Source organism: Triturus cristatus, chromosome 2_2, assembly GCF_964204655.1.
Source record: "Triturus cristatus chromosome 2_2, aTriCri1.1, whole genome shotgun sequence".
NCBI lineage: Eukaryota > Metazoa > Chordata > Amphibia > Caudata > Salamandridae > Triturus > Triturus cristatus.
This window is the reverse complement of record NC_140582.1, coordinates 67,563,159-67,574,189: the sequence shown is the minus strand read 5'-3', so window position 1 is coordinate 67,574,189 and position 11,031 is coordinate 67,563,159. Positions and strand designations below refer to the sequence as shown.

Below are 11,031 nucleotides of genomic sequence, written 5' to 3'. Positions count from 1 at the left end.
CATCTTGATCATCTGAGAGACACATTCCAGAGACTAAAGGACAATGGTCTTACACTACGCAGAGAAAATTTGGCTTTTTTCCACAAGGAGATACTGTTCTTTGGATATTGTTTCTCAGAGGAAGGGGTTATGCCAGATCCCGCAAAGGTTCAGGACATCGAGTCAGCTCCGCCACCCACCACCGTCACTAGGGTGCACAGTTTCTTAGAAATGGTTACATACTACGGGCGTTTCATCCAGAAGTTTCATTAAAAATCGATTTTATATGCTGGTAAGCTGATTAAGAGCCCCGCATTCACACTTTAGAAACTGCACGCTGACTGGCCAAGGTGAGCTGGTGTACTTCCGCCTGCCAGAGCGGGACACCGAGCACACGCCATCTTGGTCAGCGGTCTAGCGCTCCAGTTCAACTCCCCCAACACTCCTCCCTATTTAAGGACAGGAGATGCAAGCGCGAGGTAACTGAGATTATCCTGTGCGCGTTTTTAAAATTGTGGGAACTAACATAGTGCGATTCAGCATCTGGGCATTTTGCACGCGCTCGTCTTTTAAATATTGTGTTCTACTGTGTTTTTAAAAATCGATTTTATATGCTGGTAAACTGATTAAGAGCCTTGCATTCACACTTTAGAAACTGCACGCTGACTGGCCAAGGTGAGCTGGTGTACTTCCCCTTGCCAGAGCGGGACACTGAGCACACGCCACCTTGGTCAGCGGTCTAGTGCTCCAGTTCAACTCCCCTAACGCTCCTCCATATTTAAGGAGAGGAGATGCAAGCGTGAGGTAACTGAGATTATCCTGTGCGCGTTTTTAAAATTGTGGGAACTAACATAGCGCGATTCAGCATCTTGGTATTTTGCACGCGCTCATCTTTTAAATATTGTGTTACACTGTGTTTTTAAAAATCGATTTTATATGCTGGTAAGCTGATTAAGAGCCCCGCATTCACACTTTAGAAACTGCACGCTGACTGGCCAAGGTGAGTTGGTGTACTTCCGCCTGCCAGAGCGGGACACCGAGCACATGCCAACTTGGTCAGCGGTCTAGCACTCCAGTTCAACTCCCCTAACGCTCCTCTCTATTTAAGGAGAGGAGATGCAAGCGCAAGGTATCTGAGATTATCCTGTGCGCGTTTTTAAAATTGTGGGAACTAACATAGCGCGATTCAGCATCTGGGCATTTTGGACACGCCCGTCTTTTAAATATTGTGTTATACTGTGTTTTTTAAAATCAATTTTATATGCACGCTGACTGGCCAAGGTGAGCTGGTGTACTTCCGCCTGCCAGAGTGGGACACCGAGCACACGCTATCTTGGTCAGCGGTCTAGCGCTCCAGTTCAACTCCCCTAACGCTCCTCCCTATTTAAGGAGAGGAGATGCAAGCGCACAACACGTGTGCGCAGCGGGCATGCCGCTGGCGCGCCAAAGGCGCGCCTAAGGCAAGCCTGTCTGCGCCGATCCGCGCACTGACCGCGCACAGTGCCAGCCATGCTGCCAAACAGAAACTCCAAATAAATGGGGAGACGAGATTTACCTATTCAAGGGAGCAAATACTGGAAATAGGCAAGCAAGGTGGTACGTACAAGAAAGGTGAGAAACTGACAGATGGCAGGCACTCCTCGTCAAAGTCCACACCAGATATTCTCAAATGCGGTCTGATTAATGTGAGATCCCTAGTCAAACACTATCAGGAGATCTATACGTTACTATAGGACCAGGACTTTGACGCATTATTTTTAACAGAAACCTGGACATGTGCTGACTCGTAAGTCGAATAGGGACTAGCCTGCCCACCAAGCTATAAAATATTCCACAATCCTAGATTAAATGGGAGAGGAGGTGGGGTGGGAGTGATACATCAAGATAAGTGAAATTTTGCCACTTTAAATGTCGATGAAATAGAAGGCATTGAAACGCTAGGATTCTCTCTCAAGGATACCAAAGAGAAATTGTACTCTGGCATAGTATGCTCCAGGCCCCCAGGAGGACTAAACCTCCAAAACCAAGCTCTGATTGACACTATCTACAATATGTCACTTACCCACTCCAGAATGGTTATATTTGGAGATTTTAACCTCTGGGAGAACGGGAATCTTGACCCAGCTCTGAAAGAATTACTGCAAGCATGTGAGAACATTAGCTTGCAACAACTGGTGAAACACGCAACACATCAGGACGGACAAATTTTAGATTTAGTATTCGCAAACCATATGGAAGTAACGGTAGGAGAGATAGTGCCAATGTGTTGGACTGATCATTTTTTAATTCAATTTATGCTAACACCTCCTAAACTGAACAATAGGACTACTCAATCCAGCAATTACTGTTGGAGAAGGGACTGGGCCAAGCTGAGGAAAATGAAATACCACCACTTTGCTCTGGAGTGAGCTTATTCGACTCTAACAAAACGGTAGATGTAAACTATCTTAACCTCTGTGTTCAGATCAATTACACACTTGACCAGATGGTACCCACGAAAAAGTTAAAACATATGGATAAACCCTCAGACCCATGGTACAACGAGGAATTAAAAGAACAAAAGAAAATCTGTAAGCAAGCAGAGAGAAAATGGTGTAAACTTTTTGAGGAAAGGAATAAACTTATCCTACGAAAAGAACTGAGTACCTACAAGGGTACAATTGCTAAAACTAAGGCAGCATATTATGAGAAACTCATCCTCCAGGCACCGGATAGGATTAAAACTATCTTTAACATTGTAAAGGATTTGTCCAAACCCGATAGTACGAAAAATAAGACTGTAGCCAACCAAGCCCTATGCGACGACCTGGCAGTCTTCTTTGAGGAGAAAACTAAAAAAATGATTACTGGTCTGGAACATAACAAGGGGAATGGGATGAATAATACAAGTGTCTATTCAGAAATGGCGACATCAGAAAAACAGAATGAGGGAGCAGGTGATAACACTATGGCAACTATGGCCAAGTTTCAGATCCCCACACAGGAAGATTTTAACAAAATAGCCCTAAGTATCTGTTCCGGATCACCACTAGACCCACTTCCGCATAAACTATGGAAAGAGTTTAATCCAGAGATATTCCAGCTGCTGCATCAAATTTGTTGCCAGTCGCTAATTAGCAGTATGGTCCCTGAATGCTGGAAGAAGGCGATGGTGACCCCTTTATTGAAAAAGGCCACATTAGGCCCTCTATGCCCAGCCAACTACAGACCAATCTCTCTGCTGCCTTATCCTGTAAAAATAGTAGAAAGATTGGTCAGTAAATCGCTCTCACAATTCGTAGATGAAAACCACTTGTTAGATGAAGTCCAATTCGGGTTTCGTCCTGTACACGGCACAGAAACAGCCTTGGTAACAGTCCTGGATGAGATGAGAATGCGTGCTGACACCGGTCAAGCGGTTATATTAGTATTACTGGACATGTCAGCCGCATTCGATACGGTAAACCATGAGATCATACTTGAAAGGCTCATGAAATCTGGGATTCGAGGGACTGCTCTTAACTGGTTTCAATCGTACCTATCAGATAGACAGCAAGCAGTGGCAATCCCTCCGTTTGTCTCCAAATATAAAACTATGAAACACGGAGTCCCGCAAGGTTCAGCAATAAGTCCAATCCCATTTAATATTTATATGCGCCCTCTTATCTCCATTATAAAATCATTTGGAATTAAAGTGGTGAACTACGCTGGCGACTCACAGCTTATTTTCTCACTAGAAGGCTCTCAGGGAGTATCTCTAACAAAATTCCACGAATGCATGCAAATAACCTCAAAATGGCTTGGGGACAACTCTCTGCAATTTAATGGGGGTACAACTGAGATTGTACATTACACAACGAACAAGGCACCCTGCCCTCTCCCTGCAAACTTCTGGCCTCTCCCAACAGTTACTCCACTGACTCCATCAAAGACAGTATGCAATCTTGGAGTACTTTTTGACAGTAACTTACAGTTAGACTCGCAAGTAAACAGAACAATCAGTACTTGCTGGTCAATGGTTAGAGCACTACGGAAGATAGCTCCATTGCTACCACTGTCTGCTAGGGCACAGGTAGTGAGGAGCGTCATCTTGAGTAGATTAGATTACTGCAACTCCTTGCTACTAGAAGCACCAATGTTTCTGATCAAAACATTGCAGAGGATCCAAATAATAGCAGCCAAGCTAGCTTTGAAAAGACAATGCATCATCATCATCATTGAAGGACCTTTACTGGCTGCCAATCTCACAAAGAGTCCAGTTTAAATCGCTCTGTATTGTTCTCAAAGCAGTCCACAGACTGGGACCGCTACCACTGCGGAGCAAATTCTCCTGGTATGTACCAGCTAGAAACCTCCGCTCAACTTCTGCCAGACTGGTGTGCAGAGCCAGATTCAAGAAAGCCGGATTAGGAGGCAGAGCTTTTAGCACGACAGCGTCACGTCTGTGGAATAAACTTCCGCTGGCTCTCAGACAAATCGAGAACCGGCTAGAATTCACAAAGAAGCTAAAAACGTGGCTCTTTCCTAGTGACTAGTTAGCCTAGTTATTGCACTTTTATCTTCGCCCGCATACCTACAGGTTTGCATTTCCTGTAGGATAATCTCAGCGCTAGGATACCCGTAGGGTGACAGAGCGCTATATAAGTCTACAATACAATACAATACAATACCTTACAGCCCTCACTGCCGTGCTTCGAAAATTGACCAAAGCCACTACCACATGGAACTGGGAACCCCTTGCAGCAAGAGGCCTTCCGAGCAACCACGTTCGTTTATTTTGACTCCAACCGAGATTCAGAACTATCAGTGGATGCAAGCCCCACTGGTGCACTAAGGCTGCTGCCATTGTCATATTTATTGATCTGGCCAACCATTCGCAGTTCAAACTTAGCACATACCACTAGTCACTCTCTTCACTGGGTCCTCCTCCAAATTGCCTCCAAGAATAGACAAATGAATTCTCCAACTTCAAGCATACCATTTCCCTGTGGTATTTTATCCTGAATCACAAAATCCTGCCGATTATTTATCCAGGCATGCTAGGCTCACCACTATGGAAGAGGAATCAGATGCTGAGGAAGTGGAAGAATACGTTTGGTTGGTGGTAGAACGATCCAGGACAGTCCCCATCTCTCTTGCGGACATTTTTAAGGCCACTACCACTGATAAATGCCTTCAACTGGCCATTTCTATGATAGTATCTGGACAGTGGCACACTCTCACACAAAAGGCCTCCCTTCATAAAGAGGAAGCAAGGCTGACCCTGGCATCCCTACACTTTGTTCGTCTGGAGCTCGCTGTCTCTCCGGAAGAATGTCTTATGAAAGGTCCCCGATTGGTTATTCCGAGTACCACGCAGCAACAGGTGGTTGATCTTGCTCGCATAGCCCATCAGGGGATCGTCAGGGCCAAGTCTAGACTATGGTGCAAGGTATGGTTCCCGAACCTGAATGATCTAGTGGAAAGTACAATCCGGCAATGCCTACTGTGTCAAGTTGCTATATCTGCAGAGTCAGTGGCTCCCATCAACATGGAAACCATACCGCCAATCCTGTGACACAGGGCCAGTGCTGATTTCAGAAAGCCAATCTGAGGCAGACGTATGTTAATCGTCATAGACGATTTCTCAAATTATCCAGAGTTTGAGATCATAGAGTGAACAACATCTGGCCAAACAATCCCCCGGTTAGAAAAAGTCATGGCTACTCACGGTTTGGTGAGTGATCTCCGTACACACAATGGTCCTCATTCTCTAGAAGGAGTTCACTGATTACTTACAATCTCGTGTGAACCGTCACAGGAGAATCACACCACGCTGGCCTCAAACCAATGGAGAGGTCAAAAGATTTATCCAGACTTTAAATAAAATCCTCAGAATTGCTCTGGCCAATGGACAGAACATGGAGTGTACTCCCTACGCTTTTCTAAGGGAATACTGGCTCCCACCACATGCTACGACCAAGGTAAGCCTCAGTGCTCTACATGAATCAGGCTGTGAATGACACCATCCCCTATGTGGAAGTACCTTCAGCCTTACAGCCCAAATTGATGTAGCGGTGTCATGCCAGGCTCAAAATGACGACATCTCTCAAACAAAGCATGCTTGTTGGAGATCTGGTGGTAGTCAAGAACCGCCATCCCCGGAGCAAATTCCAGCTGCCATTTTAGGTTGATCTATGGAAGGTGACATTTGTGAAAGGAACTATCATAACTTCTCAGAAGCAAGGCGAGACTGTCCCAAGAAACATGTTTCTTCAAGCTCTATGGGCAACCAGCTGCCATTGTGGCTGATCAATCATCCACACTCAACCGGAATGTATCAGTACCGGAAGAGTATTACTCATTGGCAGGATGCCCCAGGAGCCAAGTCTCCTGTTCCCTGTTGACACCCTCTCAAGAGGCCAATGAACATCCACTGCCAGTGATCGCGTCCAATCCCAGCAGTGGGTCAAGGAGAGACAGTTCAACTCTACAGTCTGGTCCTGCGACCTGCCAGCCACAAAAAAGACTTGGAAGCGGGGTTGAAACTAGTTCATTCGCCAGTGACTAATGTAAATGATCCTGCGTCACTATATTTTAAATACAGCTCGGTCTATCTTTCAAGGCCCACACCGAAACAGAAGAGTGTGCTCAGTCGGACCTACTGCTCTCCCTCTCACCCTCACATTTCACCCCCAGACCAACTGATATTACGTGGATCTCTCTGTCTCGTTTAAATGCTTTCCTCCTTTTTTTTTTTTAAATAGTAATTTTTTTATTTTTTTTATTTTCATCATCATAATTGACACATAGATACAATAAAGCAAACAACATACAGAAATATACCTCAATCATATAAGAAAAGGAAAAAAAAGAAAAAAGAGGAATTGAAAAAAAAAAAAGAATCAGAAGAAATAATAGCAAAGAGAAGGAAAATAATAATCGTACAATAATACAGTAAACATGAGGGGACATATAAACACAAGTAAATATAAGCACAAAATGATATAAAATTGTATAATCAGAGGGCCATAGGTCGCCATAACGCTTCTAATTTAACTAAGGAACGATTTCCCCTAGCCTTTGCCAGAGCGGCCTCTAAGCCATAAGTTTCTTTGATAATAACCCAACATTCATCAACCAACGGAGGTGTGGGAGAAATCCAAGACCTGGCAATAGCCAGTCTTGCAGAGGCCATCAGAATTGAAACTTGCTATATCTGAATGATTCTCCTTGTATCCCAACATAATTTCAAGATCAGTCAGTGGTTGATCTAACCCAAGTTTGACCTGAAGTAACTGTTCTATTTTCTGCCAGAAGACCGTAAGTGCTGGGCATGAAATAAACATGTGTAATAGATTAGCAGCGTATAAACCACACTTAGGACAATATTTTTTATCTCCTACAATATTTCCTTGAGCCCATTTAGCTATTCTAGACGGCGTATAATATAACATACAAGTAGTACGAAATTGCTGAAGTTGCAGATTCACGGAGTGCACCGACTCCTTCACATTACCTAACGCTTGTTTAATCATATCGGGTGAGACCGCTACACCCAGGGTTTGACTCCAGCGTTCGGCTAATTTTTCATTACCATCTACTTTGAAACTATGTAAATGTGTGTACATCATACCTATTAAAGATTTGGTCTTTCCTCCATATATACAGTCCCAGACATTTGACTGAATGAGCTCAATTGCCCCAAAGCTTGTAGTCAAGTAGTCTCTTACTTGCAAATATTTAAAAAAAATAAATTCGGTAGCTTATACGTTACACGCAAGTTTTCAAATGATTTGATTCCTTTCACATTATAGATTTCGCCCAAGTATGAAATTCCATACTTAGCCCAGGATTTGCCAGCCTGATCCTGAAAAATCTCAGGAAACAATGGATTCCCCCACAACAATGGAAGTTTATTGTGAATTATTGGTAGTTTACACTTAGAAGACATAGCTCTCCAAATATACACAATATCCCTCAAGGTCTTAAACTTAACTCTCTTAAAGTAATTTGGATCGTTTATTCCATACAAAAACATGTCCCTCTGATTACCTAAAGCAGAGGTGTCAAACTCAAATTCATCGGGGGCCGCATCAGCAGTTTGGTCACCCTCAAAGGGCCGGTTGTATCTGTAGGACTATGTGTCCACTCTTTATTATCATAAATCATGGGTGTCGAACACAAGGCCCGCGGGCCGAATCCGGCCCGCCAGACCTCGTCATGTGGCCTGTGTAGCCGCCGCCGGCCGCCAGCCTTCTCCTTTTATTCTCGCTTTTTTTTTACACAAGAAAGCCTTCACCTTTTATTCGCGCTTTTTTTTTTTGACACAAGAAAGCCGCCTCTTCAGCTTATGCGCGGCCGCCTCTTCAGCGCATGCACGGCAGCCTACAAGCTAGAGAACGTCTGCCCTCTAGCGCCGCCGGCCATTCTACACAGGAAACCTCCACTTTACATGCATTCAGGAAACCTCCACTTGTTTTTTATTGAGCGCATGCCATCCTGTGATGTGACAGATCCAACGGCTGCCTGAACCCTTCTCTCCTGTACTGTAAGTACATATGATGTATGTGGGGGGAGGGGGGGTCTGCTTATTAGGGGGGGTCTGCTTATTATTCTGCTTAAAAGTCTGAGCGGTAAACTTTGGATATACTGACTACTTCCGTGTCACTTTACAGTGGTATAGGGACCATAAACTACAATCAAATAACCCAAAAATGTCCAAGAAAAGAAAAGTTGATGCAGAGGGAAGGCAATTTCAGGAGAGATGGGAAAGTGAATACATGTTTGTGATTAATGGAGACAAGCCGGTATGTCTTATTTCCTATGTGGCAGTGGCAGTGATGAAGGAATACAATTTACGCCGGCACTTTGAGACCAAACATGGAGCCAAATTTGCTAACCTTAGCCACCAGGAAAAGCAACAAAAGGTCCAAGAATTAAAAGGTAGCCTGCATTCTCAACGGAATATTTTTGCAAAAATGACAGCAAAAAATGATGCAGCAGTGAAAGCCAGCTATCTTGTGGCTGAAGAAATTGCGCGAGCTTCAAAGTGCTTTTCAGAAGGTGCATTTGTAAAGCAGTGTATGCTGAAGGTATGTGAACAGGTGTGCCCTGAGCAGAGACAGGCTTTTAACAATGTCAGCTTGTCAAGAAACACCATCACAGACCGAGTCAGGGACCTAGCCTGTAATCTTAAAACAAAGTTGGCTGAAGAGGCATGCAGTTATCTGGCATTTTCATTAGCTGTTGATGAAAGCACTGACAATACTGATACAGCTCATCTAGCTATTTTTGTAAGAGGTGTGAAGGAAGACTTGTCTGTCAGTGAGGAGCTCTTGGATGTGGTCGCCATGTATGGGACAACAACTGGGAGGGACATCTTCAATGCAGTGGAGGAATCCGTAAATAAAATGAAATTACCTTGGGAAAAGTTGGTGGGACTTACTACTGATGGCGCTTCAGCAATGTGTGGAGAGAGAAATGGCTTGGTTGGACTGTTAAAAGAGAAAATGAAAAAAAGTAATTGCCACACGCCGCTGATAACTTATCACTGCATTATCCACCAAGGAGCTCTGTGTGGCAAGGTTCTGCAACTGGATAACATAATGTCCACAGTCACGAAAACAGTGAATTTTCTGCGTGCACGGGGTCTGAATCATCGTCAGTTCCAACAATTTTTGAAGGAGGTGGGCATGGAACATACAGATGTGCCATACCATACAGAAGTAAGGTGGCTGAGTAGGAGCACCGTTCTCAAGAGATTTTTTGAGCTTTTGGAAGAAATTACTCTTTTTATGCAAAGTAAAGGGAAGCCCTTGTCAGAACTGTCAGATCCAAACTGGCTGTGCGATTTTGCCATGTTGTGTGACATAACAGAGCATCTCGCCCAACTGAATCTGAGGCTGCAGGGCCGCAAACAAGTCATAACCTCAATGTATGAGGCAATAACAGCTTTTCAGGAGAAACTGCGCCTATGAAAGTCACAGCTTGAAAAAGACAGTCTTGCCCACTTTCCTATCTGCCAGAGCATCTCAACCTCATTCCCAGGTACTTTTTCATGTGCTCGATTGGGTACCAAAGTGAATCGGCTGATTGATGAATTCAATCGACGCTTTTCTGACTTAAAGGACAAAACTTAACCTTTACCAGCTTTGCCAATCCCTTCAACATCGATGTTGACAGTGCACCACATCACCTTCAAATGGAATTAATAGAACTTCAGTGCAACAGCAGCCTGAAAGCGAAGTTCCAGGATGCGACAGTCGACGACTTTTACCGTCTCCTCCCCCCTGCTTTGATGCCACAGCTCCGACTTCAAGCTGCACGTGTTCTGTCCATGTTTGGGAGCACCTATCTATGTGAACAGATGTTTTCAGTCATGAATCTGAACAAGACCAAGCTCAGATCACGCATCACTGATGATAACCTCCATGCTGTTTTGCGGATTGCTACAGCACAAGACCTAACGCCAGACATCGATGGACTGACCTCAGGAAAACGATGTCAGCCATCTAGTCAGAAAAGTTTTTAAAAAGTTAATGCCTTGTGTTTGCCATATGTGTAATAAACAGTGTTTGGCAATATTTGTATGTTTAAAAAATAAAAATAAAATACTGTCTGTTACCAATAATCATTTTTCAATAAATTGTACAATAATTGTACATTTGAATATCTACTTGCCATTATTCTGACTATGTTTCTGCTTTCAGAGCTAGTTATTACTTACATTATTACAAAAAACAGTAATAATTGAATGCAGTGACAATAAGCTTAAATAATAAATCATTCTGGCCTAGACCCAGCAAACAACGAAAACGACCAGTAAATGAAGCCCAGAAATACATTTTGAAATCCGGGAAGCCTAGTCCTCCATGTTCGTACGAAGATTTAAGTAACTCAATCGCCCTCCTAGGTTTTTTATATCCCCATATAAAGCTACTACATATGCCCTCTAATTTTTTTTTAAAAATGTTAGGGATTTTCAAAGGAATTGAACGGAACAAATATAGAAATTTGGGAAGTATTTTCATTTTAATTAGGTTGCATCTTCCAAGCAATCCCAAAGGGAGCCTATGCCAGATTTTAAGCACC

At 43.6% G+C, this 11,031-nt stretch overlaps 1 pseudogene; it reads left to right on the top strand.

Annotated features, from left to right (window-relative positions):
* Window positions 1–8,654: 8,654 nt before the first annotated feature.
* On the top strand, window positions 8,655–10,471 carry LOC146861852 (general transcription factor II-I repeat domain-containing protein 2 pseudogene; annotated as a pseudogene).
* The last annotated feature ends 560 nt before the right edge of the window (window positions 10,472–11,031 follow it).